The 16,298-nt window shown below is 48.0% G+C and overlaps 1 protein-coding gene and 1 pseudogene across 1 annotated transcript in view; one reads left to right on the top strand and one right to left on the bottom strand.

Moving 5' to 3' along the window:
- MEGF11 (multiple EGF like domains 11) overlaps positions 1–16,298 on the top strand; it is a 309,714-nt gene that overhangs the window by 51,357 nt on the left and 242,059 nt on the right. The gene's annotated exons all lie outside the window — the stretch shown is intronic.
- Positions 3,641–3,760, bottom strand: LOC136659490 (5S ribosomal RNA; annotated as a pseudogene).

Here is a 16,298-nt window from a genome sequence, read left to right as displayed (position 1 = left end):
CAACGGGGCAGTGATCAATGAGGAGTCAAAATGGGGGGGGGTGTCCACCTCCTCATTATGGTGGGGGGTACAGAGGAGCTCCTAGGTGCTTCTGTTGTAAATCCAATTTGTTAGAGTGCAACTTAAGAGCACGTTGGGGATATTGATATGTTTTGTCCTTTGGCAAATGCCAACGCTTTTGTCTCTTAAACAGTACTCGACATATATATGCTTTACGTTAAATGCCAGACCAATGTGGAGGTTACTTGTTTGCAGGTAGAGCTGTAGGTGGGCTTAGTGTGGAAAGGCATCCTCAGGGGGTTGGGATGTGGGATGCAAGATCTGGGGCAGTATTCACAGAACTGTTTCCTTGGATCAGGGGTCGGCAACCTGTGGCTCTAGAGCCGCATGTGGCTCTTTCAGCTGTCTGCTGCGGCTCCTCCGGGTGAAAGTGGCAAACGGGTTAACAGGAGGCACCTGTGCTGGGAGGGCAGGCTGCTTCCCTCCGCCCCCTGAGCTCGCTGCCCTCCTCTCCCTTCAGCCCCACCTGCCCCTTTTTGGTTTCCATTTTCAATTTTGCCCGCTCTGCAGGCTTAAGCTCCCTGTTTTTCCCTTCCCCAACTCTCCAGCAGGCTCAGCCAATCAGCATCCAGCAGGCTCCTGGCTTTTTCTGTTGGAATGGCTCAGGGCCCTTCACTGGCTGACCACCAGCCAATCCTGAGCTGCCCTCCTCCTCAGCCATTGCAAGCCCTTGCAGCTGGACTTTCCCTGAGCAGGTCCCCACTCAGTGCAAGGAGAGGCTTTTCCTCCACAGCAGAGGAGACATCCTGTGTGTCTACTCAGTTTTAAGCCCCATTACAGTGGATGAAGCTTACTCCCAGGAAAGGGTGCCTGGGATGGCAGCCTTGGAACCTGCTCAAGGCCAAGCGCAAGGACGGGTGAGTGTAGGTCTGTTCAAGAGTAAGCCCTGATGTAGTCCCTGGGCTACTCCCAGGAAGGTGTGGAGGGCTGTAGCCTCAGCCTCCTCCTGTGCAGGACTACTCACAAGTAAGCCCCACTGTAGTCAGTGAGGCTTCCTCCCAGGAAGGTGTGGAGGGCTGCAGCCTCAGCCCCCCTCCTATGCAGGTCTACTCACAAGTAGTCAGTGAGGCTTTCTCCCAGGAAAGTGTGGAGAGGACTGCAGCCTGAGAGCTCCAACCAACTTGTCTGCTCAGAAGTCCCATTGTAGCCAATGGGGCTTACTCCTAGGATAGTGTGGAGAGGGTTGCAACCTGAGTGAAGGAGGGCAGGCAGCCAGGGCAGAAGCTGGCCTGTGGCTGCCCCCCCTTCTTCTCTTCCCCACCTCTGTGTCCTTTTTTCTTTCCAGCAGGGTGCCTCTGGAAGGTGGGGGGAGTTCTTTAGTATCCATGTAAGATAAGCAGATGTCATAACCACCATATGTATTGGAATCCTGGAAGATCTGGTGAGGAGGTAGATGTGGTGTCAGCAGTGGCCCCTTTAAGGGTAAGGCCTGGGCATCCAGCAGAGTGTGCTGCACAGCTGCAGCCACTTGAAGGCAATAGGGCCCTCAGGGATATAAGGGGCACCTGAGGAAGGGGGTGTGGGTTGTAGAAGGAGTGCAGGTTGGAGGTAGGAGAGGTGACTGACTGGGCTTATTGACTTTGACTTGGATACTCTGACTGATTTGACTGACTTACTTTGGAATCTGATCTTGGACTGTGACTTGGCTTATTGACTTTGGAATCTGCCCTGGATACTCTGACTGACTTTGTGACTAACTGCTGGAGACACTGGAGTTTGAAGTGTGGCTGCTGTGCCCAAGACCTGCTGAGGACCAAGGGGCTGCTGTAGTGGTGGGAGGCTGCTGGCAGGAGAGAGGACCTCTGGAGGTGGGGTCCAGCAGGACTACAGGGCAGAACCAGGGTCATTTGTTGGGGGAAAGAAGGGGAGCTAATTTGCTTAAAGTGGACATAATTCTCCAGGCAGAGAATGGCCTTGGAATCAGGCAAAACACAATGGAGGACCAGGCATCTGAAAACACAGGACAAGAATATATGACAAAACTAACTAAAAGCTACAAGAGGGGGCTACATTATAAAAATGGGACCTATAAGAGCATAAACGTAAAAAAAAAAACTATATATGCAGTATTATCTTCATTTTAGATGTCAAAAGGGTTTTGTGGCTCCTGAGGTTTTTTTTCCTCCGGAAAATGGGTCCAAATGGCTCTTTGAGTGTTTAAGGTTGCAGACCCCTGCCTTGGATCAAGCAAACCAAAGGTGGTTCTCACAAGTGTTGTGCAACCTGAATTTAAGCAACATGAAATGCAAGCTTTGAACATGAACCCAACTTGTACTAATCTCCAGCTGATGGTCAGATGGCCTTTGGTAGCTTTTTCTGTCTAACATGCTCACAGTTAGCTTATTACAGAATAAATGTAGTTTGTTGGGTTCTTTAGACAGGGTGTTGTCAGGGTAGTGGGTTGTTTTTTTGCTGCTGTGTACATTTTACATGGAAGGTATCTATATTAGCAGGATGTGTTTTAGCATTTACTGGCAAAAGCATCTCGTTACATTGGATCTCGTTACACATACAGCGTCTCGTTAACATACCAAGATCCAGTTCTACAGAGCTTGCGTCCTGAGTACAGTTCTGTACTGCAGCGAGTCATGGACTCTTCGCTTACAACAGGAGAGGAAACTGAACACTTTCCATATGCGCTGCCTCCAACGCATCCTTGGCATCACCTGGCAGGACAAAGTTCCAAACAACACAGTCCTGGAACAAGCTGGAATCCCCAGCATGTATGCACTGCTGAAACAGAGACGCCTGCGTTGACTTGGTCATGCCGTGAGAACGGATGATGGCCGGATCCCAAAGGATCTCCTCTATGGAGAACTCGTGCAAGGAAAGCGCCCTACAGGTAGACCACAGCTGCGATACAAGGACATCTGCAAGAGGGATCTGAAGGCCTTAGGAATGGACCTCAACAGGTGGGAAAACCTGGCCTCTGAGCGGCCTGCTTGGAGGCAGGCTGTGCAGCATGGCCTTTCCCAGTTTGAAGAGACACTTTGCCAACAGACTGAGGCAAAGAGGCAAAGAAAGAAGGCCCATAGCCAGGGAGACAGACCAGGGACAGACTGCACTTCCTCCCGGTGTGGAAGGGATTGTCACTCCCGAATTGGCCTTTTCAGCCACACTAGACGCTGTTCCAGAACCACCATCCAGAGCGTGATACCATAGTCTCCCGAGACTGAAGTTTGCCAACAAGAACACATTTAGCATAGTATGTTACACATACAAAGCATCTCGTTACACATATAGCAAAGTGGCTGGGAAGTCCCCATTTTGTATCTCTGCCTCAGCTGGAATTTACAGTTTGGCCTTGGGCAAGCTACTGTTGCTTCAGTCCAAGACTCTTCCACCTGCGTTATGTGCAGAATATATTTGTAGGAGCCACAGGATGAAACTAATGTTGCCATTAAGACTAATGGAGTGTGAGCAGCTGGCTGTACATAGAGAAGAGATTTGCATGTTTTCACTGGAGTCTCTGCAGGGAGTTGGGACCTGTAGAATGGTTCTGTCCATGCTTTTGGGAACCCTTCTATTTCAGGGCTCCTAAATGGTTGGCAACCTTCAGTCTCGAAAGACTATGGTATAAAGCCTACAGCACCTGGTATTCCCAGGCAGTCTCCCATCCAAGTACTAACCAGGCCTGACCCTGCTTAGCTTCTGAGCTCAGACGAGATCAGGCATGTGCAGGGTAACAGTTGCTGCTAGTTGTGCTGAGAAAACCCTAAGCGTGTAAAGTTATCCGTGCACTCATTCCATAGAGGTGTTAGTCAAATGGATGGAGATCAGGGGATAGATCCAACTACTGTCAACATGCTCCTTTCCTTGGGCACATTCATGGATCCTGGTTGTACTGTGGGGAGGAATGGCTTGGAATGCTTGAATACATTTTTACCAAGAAATGTGAAGTATAAAAATCTCCAGGGCCTTTTTTTCCCCACAAGCACAAAAGGGCATGGGGAGAAATTGCCGCATCAGCTGTTCTCTTGCCCTGACTTAAAATCTTCCAAGAAAGGTCACTGTTGCTCCTTCCAGCTTGTCAGGGTTGCTTGCGAGTTCATTAGAACATCTGTCAAGCATCATCGGAGACAACTATATAAGCCCTTTTTTATTGTTCTCTTTGCGGTACAATATAAATTGATCTTCGTCTGTCAGGTTCCATACAGGACAGGGGGCTGGCTTGGATGCCAAGTCCATTGTAGGACATCATTATTAGGGTGCTCTTTCCTTTGCCTGACCTCCTGTCCACCCGAGCTTGAGGTACAAGTGAATAAATAAAAGTGGAACTATTACGCAGTCATGGGCTGTCTGAGTGGTGGCTGAAGCCCCCGGCACCCTTTCTTGCTTGATTCACAGGGGACTTCTTAACCTCTTGGCTATAAAATGGAAATTTATGCTAAGAGCACTGACACCATCTTCTTAGCTTCCTGGGTGATGTTGGGCCAGTCACTTTCTCTCAGCCTCACCTACCTCACAGGGTTGTTGTGAGGACAAGAAAGAGGGGAGGAGCAGCTGTGTAAACCGCCCTGAGCTCTTTGGAGGAAGGGCAGTATAAAAATATGAATAAATAAATAAATAAATAAAATATGCAGTCCCTGCCAGCATCTCCATGTAGAGCTGGGAAAGACCCTTGCCTGAAACCTGGGGGAGGGGGGGTGCTGTTACAAGACATTTTGTCCACGCTGACCAGTCGATTGGCTCTTCCGTTTGTTCATCTGCCCTCTTGAGGTTTGGCTGGCAGTGATGGGCGAGAGGGGCTTCTTGGTAGCAGCCCGCAAAATGTGGGATTCCCTGCCTTGTTCTGTGCAGATTTTGTCTCCCTCCCTGTCAGTGTTTGAAAGCATTTGCTTGGAATTTGCATAGCATTTTGTGAGTGTGCAGAGTGAATCACGATTATTATTACAGTATAACCTTGATGGAATCCTTGCACCAACTCTGAAAGGCCAGCAGCATTCATTCGTCTTCCAGGGAGCGAGGTGCTTATTAGCTTAATTTATGGGTTTTTATTTGAATTAAGATTTCCACACTACTCCCACTGAAGGTATCCACAATTGGATTAGTCCCTAAACATTAATAATTGTATTAATGAAAATGCAGCTGCGCTCTTCACGTCAGGCTCGAATGAAACCAAAGAAGCTGTGAAACACTGGCTCTGGTAGAGGGTCTCTCTAAGTGGGCCTCCTCTCTCCTGTCACAGGGGCACTTGGCCTGCCTTTGCATGCCTGGCAGGCAGACATTCATCAGGAGAAGCTTTTCCCAGCATAGAGATGCAGGGATGGGTAAACACTGGTTAATCCCGGGTGTCTCGGCACAGAAAACCTGCCAGTAAACCTGTAGGCAACCCTCCAACTAAGGAGAAGTCTGTCTGCTTTTTTGCATAAACTTAAATAAAAAGCATAATTGAATTCTCCTTTGAAATGCGGCATGTTATGTGCGAGACGATCCATTTGAAAGCAGCGATGTTGGTGAAGTGGCTCCTAAGAGACTCTGGTGTGTCTTGTATTCCCCCTTTTCAGAACGAGGTGGGGATGTGGCTTTTGGCTATGCTTGGTCTCATACGCAACATAAATTTCACAGCTTTGCTAAATTCCCTACTGGCTGCTCTCTTCATCAGCACAACTGGTGTGTACAAGCCTGAACATGCTGTTGTGCAGTGCAAAGGCAATCCGTTGCGAGGAGACGCGAGGGGCTGGTGGAAGGCAGGCGACCGGGGTTTCCTCCCAGCTCGCGGCATAAATGACGGCAGGGTTCCTACCTGGGCGCTTGCAGAAAGCCTGGCTATCCCCTGCCCATCAATAGTTCTGGTGTCGAATTCATCACAAGAGGAAATAAGCTGGAGGAGCGAAGAAAGAAGAGAATGTTTGTGTCGGGGCCCCTCCCAGATGCCCTGACCCCCAACTTACTCGGGAGCAGGCAACCCATGCCCAGGGTGGGGAGGCTTCACCGCCCTCGAAGGGGGCAAAGCCGGTTGGCTCACCTCAACCAGCGAGAGGGAGCTGGCAGGGCCAACAAGGAACACTACCGGAAACAAGCCAGGAACAGGAAAGGCCTTTTCTGCCCCACCTGGAGGAAGGGGAGGGGCCAAAAAGGGGGCAGGCTTGCTCCATAAAACAGGGAGGCCAGGGATGAGAGGCAGTCGGTGTGAAGCAGGGAGCTGTGAGGTCAACAGCTCCTGCTCCTAGGCCAGGTTTGGCAGCTCTGCTAGGGAGGAGGACAAGGGTGCTGGAACCCCCTCCCCCTCCAGCCAATCTGAGGCCTCCCTGGGGAGGAACAAGCCTGCTCCAGGCCCCTCCAGGGGAAGGCCCCTACAGTTTGGTTGCAAAGACAGTTCTGGGTTCTCATCTGCAAAATTTCTCCCCTCTTTCCAATGCCTTTGTGTCTGGGAGCCAGGGACCAGTCTCTCTCCTGCACAAGGGCTTCTCGCTGCTCCTCGTGTCAATGTCCTTTGTGTTGGATCAGGCCAAAGTGGCTTCCGCACCCTGGTTCTCATAGTGACCAGCCAGTTGGGAATTCCTAAGCAGAACATGAATGTGACACCCCCTTCACTGCCGTGCCTGGCGTACTCCCTTGGCACAGGAGGCCTCTGTGGCCTTCACAATGAATGATTGTTGTGATAACTGTATATTCCTCCTTCCGATTATGGTGAAAGCTCAAGCTGGAACACTACAAGTGCTCAGCGACTATTTAATGCACCACAGGAAACAAAATAATGCCTCTGTAGAGCAGCATAAAGAAAAATTAATTGCAAGGGCAAACAAATGATCTTAAAACCCAAATTAAAAATACAGCATGCAAAATGAAGCAGAGTCATGTCTGGCAGCTCACAAGCAAGCACGAGTGGCCCGGGCGGCTGCCCAGAAGCTTACCTCAACAAATGTCTTCAACAAATGACTAAAAATAACCAAGCAGGTAGTTCTGTCTCATGAGTGCTTTTCCCAAGAGAACCCTTCCTTAATTTCAGTTGCTGGTAGGATCCCCAGAAGGGCCTTCGTTGCACCCAGCCCAAATCCTGCATTCCAGCGTTGTAAGCCAGATGCCTTTTTCAGGAAGCTCCCCAACATGGTGCAAAGGCAAACTCCCTCTCTATGCAGCAGGTGGCATTTTCTAGCACTTTGTCCCTGATCCTGGAAATCCTGTGGAGCTACCATGAATGCTACTGATAAGTACCCCCCTTTCATTGAAGTGGTTGGCCTTTGCCAATGTTGTGCGCTGAGACTGTTCTGTGCAGTAGCTGATGCATCTGTATAAAGCCAGAATGTCCGTATCTTATTTTTAGAGGCAGCAGCGCGATGGGTGAATGGCGCTGTATGGCATCCGTTTTATTTTAAGGCGAACAAAATGCGCTGCTTTCCAAATCTGAAACTGGTGCAAAGCAGTTCACAATAAAAGTTTACAACAATTTAAAAGCAACACACCACAAAAATAGACCAACTGAGCAGCACAAGACCATCATGACTACTCAACTGAGAGTCTGCTACAACCTCGGTCAGCAACGAAAGCCATGTCCAGAACAGAAACATCTGATTACGATACCGTCAAAGGCAGAACAGGTGTGTGTTTAGGGAGTGCTTAAAGGCTGCAACATGGGAACCTGACAGACCTCCCCAGGCAAAACATTCCACAGGTGTTGCACAATCACCATTAGACCCCCATCTCTAGTTCCTGCCAATTGACAGCCTGGACAGCAGGCATCAAAAGAAATCCTAAGGGCCTGGATATGCTCAAATGGCTGAAGACTGTCATAAGAACATAAGAACAGCCCCACTGGATCAGGCCGTAGGCCCATCTAGTCCAGCTTCCTGTATCTCACAGCGGCCCCACCAAATGCCGCAGGGAGCACACCTGATAACAAGAGACCTCATTTTGGTGTCCTCCCTTGCATCTGGCATTCTGACATAGCCCATATCTAAAATCAGGAGGTTGCGCGTACACATCATGGCTTGTACCCCATAATGGATTTTTTCTCCAGAAACTTATCCAATCCCCTTTTAAAGGCATCCAGGCCAGTCGCCATCACCACATCCTGTGGCAAAGAGTTCCACAGACCAACCACACGCTGAGTAAAGAAATATTTTCTTTTGTGTGTTCTAACTCTCCCAACACTCAATCTGAGTGGATGTCTCCTGGTTCTGGTGTTATGTGAGAGTGTAAAGAGCATCTCTCTATCCACTTTATCCTTCCCATGCATAATTTTGTATGTCTCAATCATGTCCCCCCTCAGGCGTCTCTTTTCTAGGCTGAAGAGGCCCAAACGCCATAGCCTTTCCTCATAAGGAAGGTGCCCCAGCCCAGTAATCATCTTAGTCGCTCTCTTTTGCACCTTTTCCATTTCCACTGTCTTTTTTGAGATGCGGCGACCAGAACTGGACACAATACTCCAGGTGTGGCCTTACCATAGATTTGTACAACGGCATTATAATACTAGCCGTTTTGTTCTCAATACCTTTTCTAATGATCCCAAGCATAGAATTGGCCTTCTTTACTGCCGCCGCACATTGGGTCGACACTTTCATTGACATAACCCATTTCACATAACCCATTTCTAAAATCAGGAGGTTGCGCATACACATCATGGCTTGTACCCCGTAATGGATTTTTCCTCCAGAAACTTGTCCAATCCCCTTGTAAAGGCGTCCAGGCTAGACACCATCCTTTAAGCACCAGGACCCCAGCCCTTATAGGGCTTTTGAGGTAATACCCAGCCCTTTGAATTGGGCCTACAAATGAATTGACAGCCGGTACATTTGGCACAAGACAAACATAAGGGGCGTGGGGTGTTTAGAGCCTGGCTATTGTATTTGGCTCCAGCTGAAGCTTCTGAAGTTTAAAGGCTGCTCCCTAAAAGGCATGTTACTGTAGTCTAGTCTGGATGTAGTCGGCGCATGAATAACTGGGGCCAGATGAGTCTGAAGCTAAGTAAAGGCACTCCAGGCAAGTGTTGTCACCTGGGCATTCAAGGTCAGTGCCTGACCCCAAGCATGGTATGTGCACTTTAGGGGAACTGCAGCTCTGTCAAGCCCTGGTTGCAGATTTCCATCCAGGCTGGTGCATTTCCCAAGTGACGGCATCTTTGATGCCTGAGCAGTCCGTTCCCACTCTAGAAGCGCTTACTGCCTAAAAACATTGTCATCTTGCTTTTAATGTTATTTGGACACTGGCTAGTAACAGACGCTGGAGCGTTATCCTCTCATGCAAAAGAGAGAAATACAGCCTTAGCAAATTACAGTTAATAACTCCATCTTTATGATGTTGAGGCAGCATTAACATTAAGGTGGTGGTAAAACGGGGAATGAGTTACGGCCCAGATGTTTACAGAAAATGAAGCGGGTCTTTGAGCCAGGCAGGGCGGGCTGGTTTTGTTTGCTCTCGTGGAAGGAAGTTTTATTCCAGGCTTCCTCAAGCTGGTGCGTGTGACCCTTGTAGGTGAGCTATTGTTTGAGAGTTGTTCTGCAGAGTCTTGGGACGGCTTCTCCAGGGCAGAACAGGGAGACGACGTCCAGGAGCAGTTGGTTTGCAAAAATATGCAGCCGTTTCGAATATTAGAGCACTGAAGCAGAAAATTGCTCTGACAGTGATGATATTGTGCTTTTCTTTGATTAAGGCTTAAAACTGGTGCTAGCTTCAAATATGCCACCTGGTAGGGTTTTTTCCCCCCACTGCCTGTCCTGTCTGATCTGTAGTTGGTTTGTAATTGGTTATGTAGTCGATATGTTCACAGCCAATTGACATGTTGCACAAAGTCAGTGCAAAACGATAGTTGTCCCCTCAGCCTCCTGCTGTCATAGCTGCCTTCAAATGACTTTCCCTTTGTTGTTTGTCTTGCTGCCTGTTTTGGTGCAAGATTCCTGTGCACAAGGAATTGCCTTACACTTAGCCCAGAAGAATTTAGTTCATCCCACCTGGTACTGTCTACTCTGACAGGGAGAGACCCTCTGGGGACTTGGGCAAAGGTGTTCTTGGTGTGGTTTCTGCATATTTATTTTATCATGCTGGTGGAATTTTATTAGAGGAATTTTATCTCAAAGCCTGGGGGTTGGTGGGTGGGAAGAGTTACTCCCAAGAACCAGAAGTTTGCCTCTTACTCAAAACCTGTAGGCCTGCTGCTCTCTCACCTTCAGTCTGGTCAAGAACAACATGAGTCTGGTCTGGGCCTCATACACTTAGCGTGCACCCATGACCACATATCACGTGTTGACATACATGCTGCGAAACCTCTGAGGCTTGTCTAGGCACATGCGGGTGGAGGATGTGCAACAGCTGGCGGTTATAGTCCGGAGCAGTTCTCAGGAGCTGGGAGTAGGCTGTGGCAGACTATTCTCGTGCCCCACTCTCACTGAGATGATAAACCAATATGTGGGCTGCCCCACTTTGGACTGAGGTGAGGAAGCTTACATGGCTGGATATGCCTGCTGGATAAGGGAAAAACACCCCACGTGAAAATGAGTCATTGCTTGATGGTAGAGCATCTGTTCTGTATGCACTAGGTCCCAGGTAGCAAATGCTGGGATGTGCCTTGGAGAGCTGATGCCATTCAGTGTTGGCAATGCTGGGCTAGAGAGACAAAAGCTCTGGCCCAGTATAAGCTCAGAAAACCTGAGAAATAATATTAGGGCTAGGAAGATGTCCAAGTTATAGGAGACTTGTAAGTGAAGAACGCCTGGCTAAGAATGTCACCATCTTCCCCCTTTGCCAGAGAGTTTTTTGTCTCCAAAGTAGCTTCCCCAAGATTACATCTGGTTCTGTATACTTCTGTATAGATGAGGCATTTCCCCTGATGAGCAAGAGAACAGAAATCCAATTTCTAAGAGTGTTCTTTAATACCAGTACAGCTCCCGCTATTGTCTTCCCATGTGTTCCTAAATAACGGTTATTGAAATAATTTCTAAATTACAAATGCTTAAAAAAATGAAGAGTAATTGGCTCATTCTCCGTAGACTTCGCCCCATGTGTTGTCATTAATTAACATTAGTTATCATTAACAATCAGTCATCTTATGCAGATCAGAGTCTGTCTGTAGCAGGAATTTGTGCAATAAGCTCAGGCTTGCTAATTATAAGGTTGGGTTTTTTAAATAGTTTGGAAACCTTAATTATAGGTGATACGAACCGGACTTCATAGATTCTGCTGGGGGGTGCTTTGAACATGAACAGTTGCTGGCGTTTCCTTGCGTCTCTTACATAAATCACTTTTGAGGCTAATTGAGACTTCGCTTTCAAAAGGTGGTGTTTTAACGGACTTTGAAACCGGAAAAAAGCTGTTCTGTCTGACGCCACATGAAAGAGGCAAGAGATTTGGGATATAGAGTTTCACTTCTGAGTTTTTTTTAATCACTCTGCAAAAAAAAAAAAAGTTTCACATCTGTAGGCTGGATATATTTGAACAGCAGAAATATGTGATGGAGTCATTCCTTTTAATTAGTAGACTGTTCCTTGTCCCAAGACTCCCCTCCATTCTGAATGCTGAAATTCGGAAAGTTAACAACCTTTCAGATTGTCATAGTTCTTCAGAAGGGCTTTTTGCGGGGGTAAAATGGGGAGAAAATTGTCAGAAACCGTCTCATCCTCCCCAAACTAAAGCCTTTGTCTGAATTACACTTTCAGAGATTGAGAAGCATTATCTCTAACGAATTGCTTGTGAAGAAGAATAATGTTTTCATGGTGAAGTGGAGAAGGGTATAGATCAATGGCATAATTACAAAATGCTAGTCTTTCCCCCCCTTAATTGCTTTACTTAAGAACATAAAAGCTCTGTGTTGGAAGTGTGCATGTATCTCATTAACTGTGCAATTTTGTGACATTGCATTTGCTCCCTATTTGTAGTAATAACAGAAGTAAGAAGCTACCTAAACATATATTTAAACTGCAAAGCAAAGACATTTTGTTCCCCTCCATTCAATACTTGATCTCTGATTCTCCATCTGTCTCTGATAATTCTGTTTTCGGCTGGAAACAGGTGGAAACTTTTTGACATGCCCAGATGCCTTTCTGCAAACTTGAAAGGTGTTTCGAGGTTCGGAGAGTAATACTGTATCTTTGTGCAACGGAGACAAATGCTTTCTTCGTACTGGCAAGTCAGTATGTCCAATTTCTGGGCTAAAGCATGTTGGATTCTGCAACCTGTCTGAATTTATGCTAACCCTGCAAAACTTTGGGGGTTCTGTGGGTGAAAAGCTTGTTGAAGGCCAACACATGAACCCATATCTATGTCTGGCCAATTCCTGAGGCAGAGAGGGCCCACTGCTTGCATTGTTGCCTAGCAATCCAGGACGCAAAAGGGTATTCGCTGGATAGTTGTGGAGGAGCAGCAACCACTGCAGTTTGTGGGGTTTTTTCCCCCAGTTCCGTTTTACCATTTCCATATGTCCTGACCTCCAACACTGTGTTCAAATTATTTCAGTAGCACCAGGGAAAGAGAGGGAACATGATATGGCTCCCATCAGGCCAGTTTCCCAAAGGTGGATCAGTGAAGCCCTCTTCTGGATATGAAAGGGAAGAACTGTGTTTGTGTGTCTGTCTTCTGGAGTCCTACTTTGTAGGACGAAACTTGAATGAAACAAGCACTTGTGTGCTGAGCTTCTAGAGCAAACCTTTTGGCCAGAGGGCCGCATGAGATATCTGGCGCAGTGCTGAGGGCCAGAAACAAATTTAAATATAAAATTTAAATAAATTAGAGATGGCACTTAGATGAATGAATAAATGAATGAGTGGGCTCATTCACTCAGCCTCTCTGGTCCTCAGAACACCCTCCAGATGCAGTTAGAACACAGCTCTGGTCATTTTCAGTTGAGTGGGCCAGAGGCTTTCAGGGGACAAGAGGCTGGCTGCGGGCTGGATAGAGGCTCGCTGCGGGCCGCATCTGGCCCCTGGGCCGGGGTTTGGAGACCCATGTTCTAGAGGAAAATGCAGACGTCTCTGGGCTTTCATTTTCATTTCCCTGCTTCCAGTGGTTATTGATGGGAGAAGTAAACTGAACAGGAAGGCTAAAAGTGCCCAGAGGTTGCAAGGAGGACAGTTAGTCTTTAGTGTGTTTTATGGAACAGAGCTTGGCTAATAATCAAGTGGAGGCTCAGTGCCTGACCCTGGCTACTTTTTCGGTTTGGCAGCAGGAAGGCCCAGTAGCAAGGATGGCAGCAGAGAGAGTCTTGATTCTCGGAGAGCCAAGAGAGAGGTGGGGGGGGGGGGGGGTTAGAAAGAAGATAATGTTTAAAAAAAAAATCCTGAGCAAACACACATTGGGTCTGACTGCACACCATTCTATGGGGCTAACCCTGAGGATTGCCGCTTAGAGTCACCTTAGACGTGTATGAGAATGTGTGCAATGTGAACAGGATTTCACCTGGTAGCTCAATTAAGCAGTGACCTGCTTTGGAAGTGCCCCAAGATGAGCTGCAAGAGGCTCATGCGTGGGCAGCTGGTGGGATTAGGTTCTGTTATCCAAGTAGGGTAATACTTTTACCAAGTAAAGCATCAAGTAAGGTATCAGGCTGCTAGCTTTGGTGAGAAGCAAGCATATTTAGACATCGGAAGCAAAGCAGTGCGCTGATCTCTGGGTGGTTTTTGAGTGGATTCGCAACAGTGTTGGACTCCTCGGTGTTAACAGCAGACTTTTTGTATGCTAGGCTGCTCACATAGGCAAAGGTTGGGTGGAGGAACCTTATGTAAAGGCTGTGAATGCGGTTCTGATAGGGAAAACAGATTCCTCGGCACAGCATGTTATAAGAAGCGCTTTGTGCTTTAATCATACACATGTGTCCTTCCCCTTCGCCTGCCTCTCTTCGTTGTCTCCAGTTGTTTGAGTTCTTGTAGATCCCACCAGCCAGGTGTCTGCCTGCCCCCATCAAGATCCCGTGCACCTGCTCAGTGAATTCTGATAAAGAATTCTTATCAGATTCTTTCTCCCCCACCATCTAGAAGAGTTGGACAAATCCCTCTTTGAAGAAGCAGGAGAGAAAATACTCACACTCTCTGCATATTGCCAAGAGAGTGATGGAACCAGCAACCAGTAGTTCTTTTTGAATAGGAGAGGACAGAGCACTGACTGCCCCTCCCTGTCCTAAGGAGTAGCAGCAGCAGCTCTCCAAACTGGGGTCTTTCCAAGCACTACCTGGAGCTGCGAGGGATGGAACCAGACCTTCTGCATGCAGCACAAGCGCTAAGCTACTGAGTGGCAGCCAGCAATATCAGGTGGCCAGCGTGAATGGGGGGAAGGTCCACCAATTGGTGCTGGAACTCACACCTATGTGCAGAAGATTCAGGGTTCAGTCTCCCCTTAAAAAGGACCAGATGAGTTAGGACGAACAAAAGAAAATATTTCTTTACTCAGTGTGTGGTTGGTCTGTGGAACTCCTTGCCACAGGATGTGGTGACGGCATCTGGCCTGGACGCCTTTAAAAGGGGATTTGACAAGTTTCTGGAGGGAAAATCCATTATAGGTTACAAGCCATGCTGTGCATGTGCAACCTCCTGATTTTAGAAATGGGCTTAGATGCAAGGGAGGGCACCAGGATGCAGGTCTCTTGTTATCTGGTGTGCTCCCTGGTGCATTTGGTGGGCCGCTGTGAGATACAGGAAGCTGGACTAGATGGGCCTATGGCCTCATCCAGCGGGGCTGTTCTTATGTTCTTAACTACAATTCCCAGGAAGCCTTGCAGGTCTCTTGTTACCTGGTGTGCTCCCTGGGGCATTTGGTGGGCCGCTGTGAGATACAGGAAGCTGGACTAGATGGGCCTATGGCCTCATCCAGCGGGGCTGTTCTTATGTTCTTAACTACAATTCCCAGGAAGCCGTGCAGGTCTCTTGTTACCTGGTGTGCTCCCTGGGGCATTTGGTGGGCCGCTTGAGATACAGGAAGCTGGACTAGATGGGCCTATGGCCTCATCCAGCAGGGCTGTTCTTATGACAGGTGCTAAGAAGGTGGTTTTGTAGATTCACAACTTCATCTGTCTGGTTGTGGGAATGACCCACAACGGTGAAGACTTCTGGTTTGCATGGTGTTCTCTCAAGCACAGGAGTTTTCAGTGAAGTTGGCTCATGAATTAAGCTTCCAGTTATCCAGTTTTTCCCCCCTCTGTGGTGGTGGTAATGTTCCTGTACATAGAAAAGCAATGGGATGGGGAGAAGGCTTAAGGTGGGCCTTTATTTTTCTGCCGCACTGCAGTTGTTGGACCAGGGAGCCTTGTGCTTTGCAATCCCTTTACTGCAACTGGCAACTGGAGGCAACACGGATTGTGTGAACCAGCCCTACATTGGCTAAATAAATTTTTGAGGGCCAGTAAATTATTTACATTTTATTTATTTAAGGAATTTATACCCCACCTTTCTGCCCTGCTTAAGGGCACTCGAGGCAGTAAATTAGGAGGTCTTGTTGCTGTTGATGTCTTCTAAAGTTCCACCTGCAAACCTTTGTTTGGGCAAAGGTTTTGTTGCTTTTTGTTTGGCGGGAAGACTAATTGGCACTCTTTGCAATCTTTTGACTTCTTGCTTCGGAACACAGATGGTACAGTATTCCAGGATGCAGAGCAGATGCTAAAAGTTGTCACTTGGGACCCAAAACAGCTCCTGAACCCTCAGTGGATCCACATAATTACAGTTGAACATACACACAGGGAATAGGAACTTACCTGGGTTGACTTTTGGGCTATACAACTGTTTTGCTTTAGCAACCTGCCTGCTGTGAATTGTACTTGGGGTTATATTCAAGGTTTCTGTAGGCTGAGCAGCACCTTGGGAAGCTGGAAGGAAGGGCAGTAGAGTAGAGAAATTCACTGCCATGGGGGGGGGAAGAGGGGCTGTTGGATGTCCTAGAGGCATGTAAATGCAAATACTGTAGACTTCAGATCATTCTTAGGGCTCTGCTCAAATCCCCCACTTCATTTGAAGTGTGGCTGGTGGCTGGAGACAGGACCTTCTCTGGCAAGTCCCTCCAGGGACCTCATAAGATGGTTCTTGACTCAACAGGAGTGCTCAACACGTCGATTGCGATCGACCAGTCGATCGCGAGGCAAAATGAGTCGAACGCGGAGCCCTTAGTCTAGTCTATAGAGTCTATAGACTAGTCTAGTCTAGAGTCTCTAGAGTCTAGAGTCTAGACTTTTCCCCACTCTGCGGTTTCAGGGCAGAGCTACCAGGTGTAATGGGGCGGGGCGTGTGAGCCCAAGTCGGTGGCAGGGGGGAAAGGAGGAGCAGAGTACGGTGGCCAGGAAAGGCCAGAATTGGTGGAGGAAGCGGTGGCAGCAGCAGGAGCGGCCG

The sequence above is a fragment of the Tiliqua scincoides genome, chromosome 8, assembly GCF_035046505.1.
Source record: "Tiliqua scincoides isolate rTilSci1 chromosome 8, rTilSci1.hap2, whole genome shotgun sequence".
Taxonomy (NCBI): domain Eukaryota; kingdom Metazoa; phylum Chordata; class Lepidosauria; order Squamata; family Scincidae; genus Tiliqua; species Tiliqua scincoides.
The sequence above is the reverse complement of the archived record's forward strand: the minus strand, read 5'-3'. Positions and strand labels throughout refer to the sequence as shown.